The sequence below is a fragment of the Prionailurus viverrinus genome, chromosome E3 (genome assembly GCF_022837055.1).
Source record: "Prionailurus viverrinus isolate Anna chromosome E3, UM_Priviv_1.0, whole genome shotgun sequence".
Classification (NCBI taxonomy): domain Eukaryota; kingdom Metazoa; phylum Chordata; class Mammalia; order Carnivora; family Felidae; genus Prionailurus; species Prionailurus viverrinus.
Window position 1 is genome coordinate 25,091,243 of NC_062576.1, and position 16,260 is coordinate 25,107,502.

The 16,260-nt window shown below is 39.8% G+C and overlaps 1 protein-coding gene across 1 annotated transcript in view; it reads right to left on the reverse strand.

Annotated features, from left to right (window-relative positions):
- Window positions 1–15,848, reverse strand: part of LOC125154203 (phospholipid-transporting ATPase ABCA3-like) — a 304,058-nt gene extending 288,210 nt beyond the window's left edge. Inside the window, exon 1 of the mRNA XM_047838052.1 lies at window positions 15,639–15,848. The gene's annotated coding sequence lies outside the window, so the exon portion shown is untranslated. The remainder of the gene's footprint in view (window positions 1–15,638) is intronic.
- Window positions 15,849–16,260: the final 412 nt, after the last annotated feature.

Sequence of the window (16,260 nt, forward strand, 5' to 3'; positions counted from 1 at the left end):
AGAAAACTTGGAACATAAGAAGTAAAGAAAGAGGAACATACATGGTAAACATCTGGACACATAAAACAAGGTATTCTTCTCTTCCTGAGTTCATTAGAATAGTTCTTGATTGTTGAAAACAAAGAACATGAGTTGAAGAAGTTTTCAATAAATGGAGATGTATGAGATAAATACAATATGAAGACACAAGAGACAAATACAGTACACAGGGGAAAAAGTAAGAGGACTAATATGGTCATAAAACTTCTGCATTTCAATTTATTGATAAAATAATGATTCTAAATAGACTACAAGTTAAAACCATTTTGCAAACTATAGTGCAACAACTAAAAAGTTACACAAAATTGTAATAGACAAAATGAAATAGAAAAGACATTAGACAGTAAATTAAGTTCACATGGAGAAACCAGTGAATTAAATGATTAAAATATAAATATAAAGTCAGTATTAATGGTCTGTAACTCATTTTTCCCTATATGACTTAAAAGCAATTGCCTAAAAAATATATGAATTCATATTTATTTGGAAAACAAAGTATAAAGATGCAATCTGTGATAATAAGAAAATAAAGGGAGCAGAGGTAAATAGGAGCAAAGTATTTGTATACTACTAAAATTAAGTATTAATTCAGCTAGATTATTATAAACTAAAATATTAAATATAATCCAGAGGGCAACCACTAGAAAAATTAGTAAGAAATATATTGTAGAAGAAACAAGAATCAAAATGGTACACTAGAGAGTATCTTACAAAAAAGAAGACAGTAATAGAGTCACGAATAACAAAAATAAGACATCAAGAAAACAAAGAGAAAAATGTCTGAAGTCTTACTTTATAATCAATTACACTGAATGTAAATGGATTGAACTCCCCATTTAAAAGGCTAACACTGGTAGAATAGATATAAAAGCCTGATTCAACTAAATGCTCTCAACAAGAGTCTCATTTTAGATCCAAAGACGCACATTAGTTGAAAGTTAAAGAACAGGAAAAGATATTCTATGTAAACAGTAAGCAAAAGAAGAGCAGGAATGACTGTACTAATAAAAGACAAAATAGACTTTAAGACAAAAATTGTTAAAAGAGACAAAGAAGTACATAATATACAGATTAAAAGGTCAACTCATCAAGAAGATATAAAGTTACAAACATATAAGAACCTAACAACAGAGCCCCTAAAATACGTAAAGCAAAAGATGAATTAAGTGAGAAATAGCTCAAAAAGAATAGTTGGAAACTTCAATGCCCCACTTTCAGTTAGTGAATACAACAACAAAGGCAGAAGATCAGTAAGGAAACGGAAGTTATAAACAACACTATCAACCACCTTAAACTAGCATATATAGAAAAATCTACCCAACAATAACAGAATACATATTTTCTCAAGTTCACAAGGAACATTCTCTAAAACAGACCATTACACAAAATAATAAATTGTAAAAGACTGAAATCATACAAAGTATTTTGCATGAACACAAGGAATAATATTAGAAATCAGTAGAAGGAATCCTGGAAAATTCACGAATATGTGGAAAGTAAACAATACACCCTTAAAAAACCAACGGATTAAAGAAGAAATTACAAGGAAAATTAGAAAATACTTTGAGATGAGTGAAATCAGAAATAAAACATAATAAAACTTATGCAATGCAGTTAAAGCGGTTTAACTATAAACTCACACATTTCAAATCAATGATGATTTTAAATCAATAACCTAGCCTTCTAACTTAGAAAAGGGAGAAAACTAAAACCACAGATAATAGAAGGCAAGAAATTATAAATATCAAAGTGGAAATAAATAAAATAGAGAATATAAAAACAATAAAATCAAGGAAACCAAACGTTGTTTGCTTAACAACAACAGTGACAAATCTTCATCTTGACTGCCCAGAAATAAGAGAAAAGACTCATATTACTAAAACAAGGAAAGAAAGTAATAATACTACAACCAATCTTATAGAAATAAAAAGGGTTATAAAAAAATACTATGAACAATTACAGGCAACAAATTTGATAACCTAGAGGAAATGACAAATTCCTAGAAACACACAAACTACCAAACCAACTCAAGAACAAGTAGAAAATATAAACAGACTTATAATAAAACATTGAATCAGTAATCAAAACCCTGCTAGCAAAGAAAAGGCCAGGATCAAATGACTTCAATGGTGAATTCTAGCAAACATCTAAAAAATGATTTACATCAATCCTTCTGTTTGCTTTTCCAAACAACCAATTCTCCAATTCTTTCATACCCCAAATGGGTGTTCAACAATTCAGTTCAGTTCTGACACTAATTACCCAGAGTTAGCACAAAGCCTGCAGGTTAAAGGCTCAGTCTGAGAAGACTACCTGCCCCTACTTTAGATGCTAGCATCAAATAGGTTCCTCATGTAGGCTAACTACATATTCAGGGTTTCCCCCAATCCTCAACTTCACTAATTTACTAGAATGATTCCTGGAATGCAGGAATAGGCTATACTTAAAATTACAGTTTCTTACAAATGAAGAGCCACATGAAGAGGTACATAGGGCAAGGGGTTGGAGGCACAGTGTTTACATGACCTCTCCAGCATGCCACACTGCCAGCACACTGATGAACTTCACCAAGTCAGAAGTTCTCCAAATATCATTGTTCAAGAGTTTTATTGAGGACTCATTGAGTAAAAATTGATTAAATCAATGTCTGCTGATTAACTTACTCATCCATTGGCTAAGGATGAAGGAAAAAACCCACATGATCTCAATTGATACAGAAAAAGCACATGACAAAATCCAACATCCTTTCATGACAAAAATATCCAATAAAGTAGGAACAGAAAGGAACTTCCTCAACAAGACAAAGAGTATTTATTGAATACTGTTAATATTGCCATGGTCATGTCTAAATCACTTATAACTCTAGCATAAGGGTTAAAACACAAAAGTATTAAAAATAACTATAGCTACAGGACACCTGGGTGGCTCAGTCAGTTAAGCATCTGACTCTTGATTTCAGCTCAAGTCACGATCTCACAGCTCCTGAGTTTGAGCCCTACATCGGGCTCTACGCTATTTTGGAACCTGCTTGGGATTCTCTCTCCCTCTCTCTCATGCACTCTGTTTCTCTCTCTCAAAAGAAATAAACTTTAAAAAAAAATAAAAAATAGAAATAACTATAGCTACAATAATTTGTTACTGGATGCACAATACAAAAAGATGTAAACTGTGACATCAAAAACACAAAAGGTGGAGGGGATAGCATGAAAATGTACAGTTTTGTATGCATTCAAAATTCAGTTGTTGCCAGCTTAAAATAGACTGTCATAAGACATTTTATGTGAGTCACGTGTTAACAATAAAACAAAAAACTAGAATAGATACATAAAAGGTAAAAAGGAAGGAATCAGGGGCACCTGGGTGGCTCAGTCAGTTAAGCATCAGACTTCAGCTCAAGTCATGATCTCACGGTTCAAGAGTTCAAGCCCCGCATCGGGCTCTGTGCTGACGGCTCAGAGCCTAGAGCCTGCTTTGGATCCTGTGTCTCCCTCTCTCTCTACCCCTCCCTCTCTCACACTCGGTTTCTCTCTCTCTCCAAAATAAATAAACATAAGAAAATTTATTTTTTAAAAAAAGAGCCTACATCTAGGAAAAAAAGGAAGGAATCAAAGCATACCACTACAAAAAGTTATCAAATCATAAAGGAAGAGAGCAAGAGAGGGAGAGAGGATCAAAGGAACCACAAAAGAGAAAAAAAATAATAAAATGACAAGAGTAAATCCATTCTTCTAAATTATTTTAAGGGTGCCTGGGTGGCTCAGTTGGTTAAGGCTTCAACTTAGGTTCAGGTCATGGTCTCATGGTTTGTGAGTTCGAGCCTGGCATTGGGTTCTCTACTGTGGGCTAGCAGGGTTCAGAGCCTCATCTCCCTCTCTCTGCCCCCTCCCTTCCACCAAGCACCCTGTGCTCTCTCTCTCTCTCTCTTTAAAGTAAATAAACATTAAATTAAAAAAAAAAAGACTCACTTCAGCCTTAAGAATAAACATAGGCTCAAACTGAGGGGTAGAAAAACATATTCCATGCAAATGGACCCACAAGAGGGCAGAGGTAGCTATCTTTACAGCACACAAATTAGACTTTATGTGGAAGACTGTAACAAAAGACAAAGAAGGGCATTGTATAATGATAAAGTGATCAATTAAGAGGATATAACAATTGTAAATATTTGTGCACCAAACATCAGAGCATCTAAATGTATAAAGCAAAAATCAGAAGAACTGAAAAAAAGAAATGGTCAGCAATACAATAATAGAAGGGATTTCAATACCCCACTTCCAACAATGGACATATCATCCAGAAAGAAAATGAACAAGGAAACACAGGACTTAAACTGCACATTAGACCAGATGGACCTAACAGACATATGCAGAATATTCCACCCAACAGCAGCAGAATACACATTCTTCTCAGAGCATTCTCAGGGACAGATATATGTTAGGCCACACAACAAATCTTAAGTTTAAGAATAATGAAATCATATCAATCATCTATTCCAACTGTAATGATATGAAACTAGAAAGCCATAACAAGAGGAAAACAGGAAAATTCAGTGGAAAATTTTTAAATAGGTGAAAACTAAACAACATGCTCCTTAAGTATCAATGGGTCAAAGAAGAAATGAAAAGGGAAATTTAAAAAAATCTGGCAACAAATTAAAATGGAAACACAACACATCAAAATTTATAGGATACAACAAAAGCAGCTTTAATAGGGAAGTTTATAGCACTGAATGCCTACATTAAGAGAGAAAAAAAAAGGAAATGACATTACCAAGACAGCAAAGTAGGAGACCCCAGCCTCTCCATGCCCCCACAGACATCAATAATTAGACAGCTATCCATGAATAAAAATAGCTCTGGGAGAGAAGTGGAGTCCACTTAAGAAACTTGAGGAGTGTAATGGAACAAAAAACTGGAGAATAACTACAGAAAAAGGAAAGGAAGAACAGATTCACTTTTGTCTCATCATCCCAATCCCCCATATTGGCACTGCTCACTACCAAGAGGCAGCACCCCATCTAGAAGGAGTTCCTCCTGCATGGAAAGGGAGATCAAGTTAAGCAACAGGTTCCCCCAGTCTTTTGTGTACCACACAAAGGACCTGATTCTGCTTCACCCCATCCAGAGACCAGCAAAGCTGACACACAGAGATGGCTAGGAACAAGGAAGAAGGGCAGGGACTACAGGATCAGCCACACAGTAGGAGCAACCCTGGTTCTCAGGGACCTGTTCTGCAAAGGACCTCAGCACCTTTCATCATTGAAGAAAACATTGGCCAGCACAGCCACTGCAGATGCCCTGCAGATTTCACTAGTTTTAATGCCACAGGTATTTGCATTGTAGACACCAGATGCCTCTCAGGCTCCCTATCCCCACCAGATCCCAGGATCCACACTAGTAGCCAGTCCAGGCTTCTTCAGCTGCTCAAGTACATGATGCCAACCTGACCTCCCATGACTGACCCTCACCACCATGTGTATACTTGAGGCTAGCCCTTCCAACCGTGCACCTGCCTGCCACTAGCCTCACTTCCCATCACCAGCCTCTGCTGAAGTGGCCTATGGCCACATAAGTGCCATGTCAACAGCCAAGGCCCCTACAGTTGCTTATGGGCCCAGATTTGGCCCTATCTCCAGGCACTGGCCAGCACCACTGGGTTCACCTGCAGCTAGCCCCTCCAGGCTGTGCACCTGAACATTCCTATCCTGTGGAGACACTATAGCCACAGTAATGCACACCGACAGCCAGGACCCCCAGAGCTTCTTGTGGCCCAGCTCCAACCTTGTCTCCTGTCACTGGCTTGCACCACTGGGCTTACCTGAAGCTAGCCCCACCAGCTGTACACTTGAACACAACAACCAGACTCCTATCACCAGCCTCTGCTGTTGTAAGTCCTTGGCATGAGATCCTAGCCACAGAAGGCATGCCAACAGTCAGGGCACCTGGAGCTGATAATGCATCCTTAGTTGGTTCTGGTCCCCACCACTAAGTGTGTGTGTGTCTGCAGCCATCCCCTGCCACTACACCGGCACCAGCAGCTGGCCCCCAAAGCCAAGGGTGTACACATCACAGGCTCCACTCATCAATGCTGCCTGCCCTTGTCCATAGCCTCAGACCTGGAAGTGCCTCTGAGGACCCCAGCAGTCCTTGCAGCCATTATGAACCCCCATGGTGCTCACCAAAGACCACCTAGTTGTCAATGTTGTGGACTCCAGCAGTGCTGACCTCCAATGCTGTGGACCTCCAAAAAGACATTCTGTCCCCACAGAGCCAGAGGAGGCATATGCCCCTGCAGCTGGCACCCTGCAACACTAGACCCACTGTCACAACACACTCCAGCATGCTCCCAGCAACAAGTCAAGGTCTTTCATTATCAAAGTCAGCCCACAAAGTCTGGAAAAGATGACTGTCTCTTCCAATGTGCAGCCTCATAAGCAAGGCTACTAGAATCACAAAGAATAGGAGTAACACGACACCACCAAAGGAACACAGTAAACGTTTGGCAACTGACCCCAAACTAAATTGCCCAAGAAAGAATTCAAAATAAATGTTCTAAAGATGCTCAAAGACTTCAAGAGAATACAGATAAGCAATTTAATGAAATCAGAAAAAGCAACCTCACTCACAATAGTATCAAAAATAATAAAACACTGGAAATAAATTTAAATAAGGAAATAAAAGATAAATCCACTGAAAACTATAAGGCATTGATGAAAGAAACTGATACACAAATAAATGGAAAGCCTTCCTGAATTCATGGATTGAAAGTGTTATTAATATGCCCATACTACCTAAAGCCCATGTATAGATTCTATGTAATCTCAAGGTTGCCAAGGGCTGAGAGGTGGGGAGAAGTAGGGAGGGATTGGTAAAATAGTACAAACTTTCAGTTATAAGATGAACAAATTTTGAGGATCTAATGTATAATCTGACTATAGTTGATAATACTGTATTGTATCATTGAAGTTTGCTAAGAGAGTGTTCTTAGTGTTCTCTTTTAACACAAAAGGGCAACTAGGTCAGATGACTGATGTATTAATTAACTTGAATGAGGGAATTCTTTCACATCGTATACGTATACCAAATCATCAGGTTGTACACTTTAAATACACTACAATTTGGGGTGCCTGGGTGGCTCATTTGGTTGTGTCCTACTCTTGATCTCAGCTCAGGTCTTAATCTCAGGGCCCACACTGGGCTCCACAATGGGCATGAAGTATATTTAAGAAAAAAAAAACCCTACAATTCTACAGCTTTACAATTTAAAACTGGGAAAAAGAAGAAATTAAAGAACATCTAAATAAATGAAAAGACATCCCATGTTCATGAACTCAAAGTACTCCCCAAATTGATGGCAGTACTCCCCAAATTGAACTACAGAATCAATCAATCCCCAACTGCTTTTTGTAGAAATGAATACATGGATTCTAAAATTCATATGGAAGGGCAAGGAACCCTGGATAGCCAATCTTGAAAGAGAACAAAGTTTGAGGGCTCACACTTACTAATTTCAATACTTTCTACAAAGTGACAATAATCAAAATAGTATGGTACTGGCATAAGCACAGATATATAAAACAAGGGAACAGAGTTGAGAGTCTAGCAATAAACCCATTCATCTATGTTCAACTGATTTGCAGCAAGGGTCTCACGTTCATTCAAGAGGAAATAACAGTCTTTTGAACATACAGTGGTTAAGCAACCAACATACAAAAATTAATTCAAATGGATTAAACAGCCAAATGTAAGAGCTAAAACAATAAACTCCAAAAAAAAAATTGGAGTAAATCTTCACAATCTGGATTTAGCAATGCAATCTTAGGATACCAGATAAAGGTACAGATAAATTCTACTTCATCAGAATAAAACTATTGAGTACTGAAGGGTACTAAAAGACAACTCATGAATGGAATGAAAATATTTTCAAATTATATATCTGATAAGGGTTTCATATACTGAATATTTATAAAGCACTCTTACACCTCAACAACAAAATGACAAACCAATTAAATAATGAGCAAAAGGATCTAAATAGGCATTTCTCCAAAGAAATTACACAAATGGCCAAGGAGGGCATAAAAAGATGCTCAACATCACGAGTCATTACAGAAATGCAAATCGGGACTACCATGAGATACCACTAGAATGGCTATTCAACACACACACACACACACACACACACTTTTTAACAGAAAAAAAAAAAAACCAAGTGTTGGCAAGAACTTGAAAACCTGGAACCCTCACACACTGCTGGTGGGCATGTGAAATGGGACAGCTGCTGTGAAAAAGTCTGGCAGTTCCTCAAAAAGTTAAACATACAGGGGTGCCTGGATGGCTCTATTGGTGGAGCATACGACTCGATCTTGGGAGTCAGGAATTCAAGCCCCACCTTAGACGTAGAGATTACTTAAATACACACACACACAAAAAAATGTTTTTTGAAGCTAAACATATAATTACCATGTGACCCTGCAATTCCACTTCTAGGTATATACCCAACAGACTACAAAACATGTCCATGCAAAAATATGTACACTAATGTTCATAGTAGCATTATTGGTAATAGTCAAAAAGTAGAAACCCAAAAGTTCATCAACTAATGAACAGACAAACAAAATGTGGTATATCCAAAAACTGACTGAGGTACTGATAAACACCCAAGAACCTTGAAAACGGTTTTTTTTGACCGGAAGATGGCAGTGTAGGAGGATGCTGGTCTCACCTCGTCCTGCTGATCACTTAGATCCACCCACATCTGCCTAAATAACCCAGAAAAACACTGGAAGACTGGCAGAACAGAGTCTCCGGAGCCAAGTGTAGACGAGAGGCCCATGGAAGAGGGTAGGAAGGGCAGAGAGGTGGTGCGCCCTACACGGATTGGCGGGAGGGAGCCGGGGGGCTGGAGGGGCAGCCCGCCCTGCAGGCAGAGCCCCTGAAGTCTGGCTTGCAAAAGCAGAGGGGCTGGACTCCGTGAGTTCTGAAAGCCAGCGGGACTTAACATCTGGAATTTTAAAAGTCAACAGCTCTGCTCTCAAAGAGTGGGGAGGGCGAGAGGGCACCAGGAGGGAGAGTTGCTGAGCCCTGGAAGGCAGAGTTCAGCTTGGCGGGGAACAAAGGCGCTGGCCAGTGCCAGATCCCTTTCCCATCCCCCAGCTGAAATCCCAAAGACAACCTGTTCCTGTCACCAAACTTGCTTGCACCACACAAACTCTGTGCTTCTGTGGATACATCTCTCTGACAGGTCTGCCTCCCTCCCAGTGCTGCAGGGCCCCTCCCACAGGGGGCCACCAATGGCAAAGCAAACTCAGCCTGCACCTCCCGCCCCTGTGCACCTTGTGGATCCACCCTGACTAACACGCCAGATCCCAGCAGTGTAGCACGATGAGCCTGGCAGTGTGCAAGTAGCCCAGACAGGGGCCATACCACTCCACAGTGAGTCCTGCCACTGGGAGAGGGGAAGATAAGGCACACACCAGTCTGACTATGGCCCCAGCGGTGGGCTGGGGACAGACATCCGGTCTGGCTGCAGCCCCGCCCACCAACACAAGTTACTCCAGACAGCACAGGGGAAGTGCCCTTAAGTTTGGAGCCACTGCAGAGACTACCCAAAATGACGAAATGGAAGAACTTTCCTCAAAATAAACTCAAGGAAGTAGTGACAGCTAACGAATTGATCAAAAACAATTTAAGCAATACAATGGAACAAGAATTTAGAATAATAGTCATAAAATTAATTGCTGGGCTTGAAAAAATTATAGAGGACAGCAGAGAATCTATTGCTACAGAGATCAAGGGACTAAGCAATAGTCATGAGGAGCTAAACAACGCTATAAATGAAGTGGAAAATAAAATGGAGGTGACCACAGCTAGGATTGAAGAGGCGGAGGAGAGAATAGGTGAGTTGGAAGATAAAATTATGGAAAAAGAGGAAGCTGAGAAAAAGAGATAAAAAATTCCAGGAGTATGAGGGGAGAATTAGAGAACTAAGTGATACAATCAAATGCTACAATATCGGTATAATAGGAATTCCAGAAGAGGAAGAGCAAGAGAAAGGGGCTGAAGGTGTACTTGAACAAATCATAGCTGAGAACTTCCCTAATCTGGGGAAAGAAAAAGGCATTGAAATCCAAGAGGCACAGAGAACCCCCTTCAGACGTAACTAGAATCAATCTTCTGCACGACATATCATAGTGAAACTGGCAAAATAAAAAGGATAAAGAGAAAATTCTGAAAGCAGCTAGGGATAAACAGGCCTTAACTTACAAACGGAGACCCATAAGACTAGTGGCAGACCTATCTACTGAAACTTGGCAGGCCAGAAAGGAAAGGCAGGAAATCTTCAATGTGATGAACAGAAAAAATATGCAGCCGAGAATCCTTTATCCAGCAAGTCTGTCATTCAGAATAGAAGGAAAGATAAAGGTCTTCCCAAACAAAAACTGAAGGAATTCATCACCACTAAACCAGCCTTACAAGAGATCGTAAGGGGGATTCTGTGAGTACAATGTTGCAAGGACCACAAAGTACCAGAGACCTCACTACAAGCATGAAACCTACAGACATCACAATGACTCTAAACCCATATCTTTCAATAATAACACTGAATGTAAATGGACTAAATGCTCCAACCAAAAGACATAGGGTATCACAGTGGATAAAAAAAACAAGACCCATCTATTTTCTGTCTACAAGAGACTCATTTTAGACCTGAGGACACCTTCAGATTGAAAGTGAGGGGATGCAGAATTATCTACCATGCTACTAGAAGTCAAAAGAAAGCTGGAGTATCCACTTATATCAGACAAACTAGACTTTACATTAAAGGCTGTAACAAGATATGAAGAAGGGCATTATATAATAATTACAGACTCTATCCATCAGGAAGAGCTAACAAGTATAAATGTCTAGGTGCCAAATACGGGAGCCCCCAAATATATAAAACATTCATCACAAACATAAGCAACCTTATTGATAAGAATGTGGTATATGCAGAGAACTTTAATACTCCACTTATGGCAAGGGATAGATCATCTAGACACAGGATCAATAAAGAAACAAGGCCCTGCATCTTTTGGGATGAGCACTCGGTGTTGTATGGAAATCGATTTGACAATAAATTTCATATATTAAAAAAAAAAAAAGAAAGAAACAAGCACCCTGAATGATACATTGGATCAGATAGACTTCACAGATATATTTAAACTCTGCATCCCAAAGCAACAAAATATACTTTCTTCTCGAGTGCACATGGAACATTCTCCAAGATAGATCACATACTGGGTCACAAAACAGCGCTTCATAAGTATGAAAGAATTGACATCATACCATGCACACTTTCAGACCACAATGCTATGAAGCTTGAAATCAACCACAGGAAAAAGTCTGGAAAACCTCCAAAAGCATGGAGGTTAAAGAACACCCTACTAAAGAATGAGTGGGTCACCCAGGCAATTAGAGAAGACATTAAAAAATATATGGAAACAAATGAAAATAAAAACACAACAATCCAAATGCTTTGGGATGCAGCGAAGGCAGTCCTGAGAGGAAAATACATTGCAATCCAGGCCTATCTCAAGAGACAAGAAAAATCCCAAATACAAAATCTAAAGCACACCTAAAGGAAATAGAAGCAGAACGGCAAAGACAGCCCAAACCCAGCAGAAGAAGAGAAATAATAAAGATCAGAGCAGAAATAGACAATATAGAATCTAAAAAATCGGTAGAGCAAATCAATGAAACCAAGAGTTAGTTTTTTGAAAAAATAAACAAATTTGATAAACCTCTAGCCAGGCTTGTCAAAAAGAAAACAGAGATGACCCAAATAGATAAAATCATGAATGAAAATGGAATTATTACAACCAATCCCTCAGAAATACAAGCAATTATCAGGGAATACTAGGAAAAATTATATGCCAACAAACTGGACAACCTGGAAGAAATGGACAAATTCCTAAGCACCCACATACTTCCAAAACTCAAACAGGAAGAAATAGAAAACTTGAACAGACCCACAACTAGCGAAGAAATTGAATCTGTTATCAAAAATCTTCCAACAAGTCAGAGTCCTGGACCAGATGGCTTCCCTGGGGAATACTACCAGACATTTAAAGCAGAGATAACACCTATCCTTCTCAAGCTGTTCCAAAAAATAGAAAGGGAAGGAAAACTTCCAGACTCATTCTATGAGGTCAGCATTACTTTGATTCCTAAACCAGACAGAGACCCAGCAAAAAAATAGAACTACAGGCCAATATCCCTGATGATTATGGATGCAAAAATTCTCCCTAAGATACTTGCAAATCAAATTCAACAGCATATAAAAAGAATTATTCACCATTATATCACCACCCATGATCAAGTGGATTCATTCCTGGGCTGCAGGGCTGGTTCAACATTCGCAAATCAATCAGTGTGATACATCACATCAATAAAAGAAAAGATAAGAACCATATGATCCTGTCAATCAATGCAGAAAAAGCATTTGACAAAATTCAGCATCATTTCTTAATAAAAACCCTCGCGAAAATTGGGATAGAAGGAACATACTTAAAGATCATAAAAGCCATTTATGAAAAGCCCACAGCTAATATCATCCTCAATGGGGAAAAACTGAGAGCTTTTTCCCTGAGATCAGGAACACGAAAGGGATGTCCACTCTCACTGCTGTTGTTTGACATAGGGTTGGAAGTGCTAGCATCAGCAATCAGACAACAAAAGGAAATCAAAGCATCAAAGTTGGCAAAGATGAAGTCAAGCTTTCACTTTTTGCAGATGACATGATACTATACATGGAAAATCCGATAGACTCCACCAAAAGTCTGCTAACTGATACATGAATTCAGCAAAGTCGCAGGATACAAAATCAACGTACAGAAATCAGTTGCATTTTTATACACTAATAATGAGGCAACAGAAGGAGAAATAAAGAAACTGATCCCATTCACAATTGCACCAAGAAGCATAAAAAACCTAGGAAAAAAGCCTAACCAAAGATGTAAAAGATCTGTATGCTGGAAACTATAGAAAGCTTATGAAGGAAACTGAAGAAGATACAAAGAAATGGAAAAACATTCCATGCTCATGGATTGGAAGAATAAATACTGTGAAAATGTCATTACTACCCAAAACTATCTACACATTCAATGCAATCCCAATAAAAATTGCACCAGCATTCTTCTCGAAGCTAGAATAAGCAATCCTAAAATTTGTATGGAACCACAAAAGACCCTGAATAGCCAAAGTAATATTGAAGAAGAAGACCAAAGCAGGAGGCATCACAATCCCAGACTTTAGCCTCTACTACAAAGCTGTCATCATCAAGACAGCATGGTATTGGCACAAAAACAGACACACAGACCAATGGAATAGAATAGAAACCCCAGAACTAGACCCACAAAAGTATGGCCAACTAATCTTTGACAGAGCAGGAAAGAATATCCAATGGAAAAAAGACAGTCTCTTTAATAAATGGTGCTGGGAGAACTGGACAGCAACATGCAGAAGGTTGAAACTAGACCAGTTTCTTACACCATTCACAAAAATAAACTCAAAATGGATGAAGGACCTGAATGTGAGACAGGAAACCATCAAAACCCTAGAGGAGAAAGCAGGAAAAAACCTCTCTGACCTCAGCCACAGCAATTTCTTACTTGACACAAATCCAAAGGCAAGGGAATTAAAAGCAAAAATGAACTATTGGGACCTCATCAAGATAAAAATCTTCTGCACTGCAAAGGAAACAATCAACAAAACTAAAAGGCAACCAATGGAATGGGAAAAGATATTTGTAAATGACATATTGGACAAAGGGCTAGTATCCAAAATCTATAAAGAGCTCACCAAACTCCACACCCAAAAAACAAATAATCCAGTGAATGGGCAGAAAACATGAATAGACACTTCTCTAAAGAAGACATCCAGATGGCCAACAGGCACATGAAAAGATGCTCAACGTCGCTCCTCATCAGGGAAACACAAATCAAAACCATACTCAGATACCACCTCACCCCAGAGTGGCTAAAATGAACAAATCAGGAGACTATAGATGCTGGTGAGCATGTGGAGAAATGGGAACCCTCCTGCACTGTTGCTGGGAATGCAAACTGGTGCAGCCGCTCTGGAAAACAGTGTGGAGGTTCCTCAAAACATTAAAAATAGATCTACTCTATGACTCAGCAATAGCACTGCTAGGATTTTACCCAAGGGATACAGGAGTGCTGATGCATAGGGGCACTTGTACCCCAATGTTTATAACAGCACTTTCGACAATAGTCAAATGATGGAAAGAGCCTAAATGTCCATCAACTGATGAATGGATAAAGAAATTGTGGTTTATATACACAATGGACTAGTACGTAACAATGAGAAAGAATGAAATATGGCCTTTTTTAGCAATGTGGATTAAACTGGAGAGTGGTATCCTAAGTGAAATAAGTCATACAGAAAAAGACAGATACCATATGTTTTCACTCTTATGTGGATCCTGAGAAACTTAACAGAAGACCATGGGGGAGGAGAAGGGGGAAAAAAAAGTTAGGGAGGGAGCCAAACCATAAGAGACTCTTAAAAACTGAGAACAAACTGAGGGTTGATGGGAGGTGGGAGGGAGGGGAGGGTGGGTGATGGGCATTGAGGAGGGCACCTGTTTGGATGAGCACTGGGTCTTGTATGGAAACCAATTTGACAATAAATTTCATTAAAAAAAAAAAAAAAGAACCTTGAAAACATTATCGTCAGTAAAAGAAGCCAAACATAAAAGCCCACACATTATATGACTCTATTCATGTGAAATGCCCAGAATTGGCTAATCCATAGAGATAGAAAGGTTAGTGGTTGCCAGGGACTGTAGGTAAGAGGGAATAGCAAGTGACAGCTCAGTGAGTATAGAGTTTAAGAATGATAAATAATGTTCTTAAAAAAACAAAAACAAAAATATTCTGGAATTAGGTAGTGGTAATGGCGGCACAACACTGTGAATATAATAAAAGCCACAGAGGTCTAATACTTCAAAATGGTAGAAATGGGGGCACCTGGGTGACTCAGCAGGTTAGGCCTCCAACTCTTGATTTTGGCTCAAGTCATGACCTCAGAGTTCATGGGATCAGCCTAGGTGCTGAAAGTGGGGAGCTTGTTTGGGATTCTCTCTCTCTCCTTCTCTCTGCCCCTCCCCCCACTCTTGGGCATCTCAAAATAAACAAACTTAAAAAAAAAAACCAGAAAGAAAAACCTTATGAGATAGGTAAGATCATATTCCTACATTATAGCTTAGATTCACAAAGGTCAACTCACTTCCCTAACGTCAAATTAAAACCAAAGCTGGGGCACTTCCCCAAACCTTCCTTCTAATCATTAAGCTACAACCAAAATAAAAAATAAAATAAAAACAGTTAAATTCAAACCTACGTCTCCAATGGGTTTTTGAGTTTGTATTCGTTTTGGGGAGTGCAGATACAGGTTTTCCAGGAGGAGCGCCAACAAGGGGGTGGAACTCCGGAAGAGTCCAGGAGCACCCTCCGCCACAGCCAGGGAACTTGGGGAGAATGACCCCAAGGAGGGAAGACCGGACGGGAGGACCCCAAGGCAGAGAACTGGGACACTCACCACACAGGCATCCAAAGCGCCACACCTGCCCATCTGCCGCCACCTCCCACGCTCAGGTGCACGCGCGAGTTCCGCCTGCGACACGATGTCGGAACGCCCTACCCAACCGCCCCGCGGCGGGCTTACCGCCCCCGGATCTCTCTGACCTCTCCAAGGCGCGCTACCCGGCGGGCGGGAGAACCCAGAGCGCGCCGCTGGGGCCCCATCACCGCCCACCCGCCAAGCGCCCTCCGGTGGCGGTTCCCCAGCCTGCCCCTCCCCACCGTGCACCCGGCGCCTACAAGCCCAGCCCAACTTCCGACTTCGAGGGTGGGTCTCTGCTTCCTTCTCCTGGCACCTCCCCAACTAGAAAAGGAGGAGGGAAGTGAGATGCTCGCCTTGGCTGCAACGTTTAAGGGGAAGCCAGCTGAGTAATCAAGATCAATATTTTTGATTAATTTTTAGTTTTCAAAATAAAAAAAATCAAATATAAAAGTGCCGTGAGGTGCGAGGGTAATCCTGACCCTGTTTTTATTTAAAACTTTGGTATTTTGTTCATGGTGGATTTTTTTCTTCTTGGTGTTTTAATTTTTTTCAATATTGCACTTAAAACAATTTTTTAAAAGTCTTTTAAAAGTAGTGT